The sequence below is a fragment of the Saimiri boliviensis genome, chromosome 9, assembly GCF_048565385.1.
Source record: "Saimiri boliviensis isolate mSaiBol1 chromosome 9, mSaiBol1.pri, whole genome shotgun sequence".
Lineage (NCBI taxonomy): Eukaryota > Metazoa > Chordata > Mammalia > Primates > Cebidae > Saimiri > Saimiri boliviensis.
The window spans coordinates 6,535,373-6,536,710 of record NC_133457.1 but is presented as its reverse complement, the minus strand read 5'-3'; the positions used below and the strand labels follow the sequence as shown (position 1 = coordinate 6,536,710).

Here is a 1,338-nt window from a genome sequence, read left to right as displayed (position 1 = left end):
GTAATTTTTAAAGAAAAGAGGTTTAATGGGCTCACAGTTGTGCAGGCTGCACAGGAAGCATGGCTGGAGAGGTCTCAGTAAACTTAACAATCATGGCGGAAGGTGAAGGAGAAGCAGTCCTGTCTTACATGGTTGGAGCAAAAGGAAAAGAGAGATGGGGGAGGTGCCGCAGTTTTAAACAACCAAATCTCATGAGCTCTCACTATCATGAGAGCAGCATTAAGGAGGAAATTGGCCCCCACGATCCAATCACCTCCCACCAGTCCCCACCTCCAACACTGGATACAATTTGACATGAGATTTGGATGGGTATACAGATCCAAACCAGATCAGTTACATACAACGTGGCCACATTGGCTGTTTTCATATCTTGGTTATTGCAAATAGTGCCGCCCTAAGCATGGGAGTACGGATATCTCTTTGACATATTGATTTCATTTTCTTTGGATATACCTGGTAGTGGAATTGCTAGATCATATGGTAGTTCTGGTTTTAGTTTTTTGTTTTTGTTCTTGTTTTTTTTTGAAGGCAATTTTGCGACTTTATTTGATGTATTTGACGGTCAGCGATTAGTTCTCATCCACATTGACTATAGGTTTTTGAAAGTGGTAACAGGTACATAGGTAACCAAAGTATAGAGCTTTTTTGGTGAACCTCCATCCTCATTACCTTTTCTGGACAACCGCACGTGGAATCGGTATGGGACGTTCCTTATTCCTTTGGCCCAGACAGCTTTGGTGAGCCTGGTATCAATGCGCACATCTGGCGTTCCCATCTCCTTCATGGCAAATTTCCGAATCTCTCTGAGTTCCCGAGGGGCACGCTTCTTGAAGCCCACTCCATGGACGCGCTCGTGAATGCTGATGCTGTGTTCTCAGGTCACCACCTCGCTGATGGCAGGATGGCTCTTTTTCTTCTCCCCTGCCTTCTTTGCGGGAGCCATTCTGCCGGTCCAAGTTGGAAAAAGCTGGTTTTCGGGTTTTTTTGTTTTTTTTTGTTTGTTTGTTTGTTTTGTTTTTTTTTTTTTGAGACGGAGTTTCGCTCTTGTTACACAGGCTGGAGTGCAATGGCGCGATCTCGGCTCACCGCAACCTCCGCCTCCTGGGTTCAGGCAATTCTCCTGCCTCAGCCTCCTGAGTAGCTGGGATTACAGGCACGCGCCACCACGCCCAGCTAATTTTTGGTATTTTTAGTAGAGACGGGGTTTCACCATGTTGACCAGGATGGTCTCGATCTCTCGACCTCATGACCCACCCGCCTCAGCCTCCCAAAGTGCTGGGATTACAGGCTTGAGCCACCGCGCCCGGCTGGTTTTCGTTTTCTAAGGAACCTCCATAC

The 1,338-nt window shown here is 46.9% G+C and overlaps 1 pseudogene; it reads right to left on the bottom strand.

Annotated features, from left to right (window-relative positions):
- Positions 1–569: 569 nt before the first annotated feature.
- On the bottom strand, positions 570–943 carry LOC120368345 (large ribosomal subunit protein eL31-like; annotated as a pseudogene).
- Between the last annotated feature and the right edge of the window lie 395 nt (positions 944–1,338).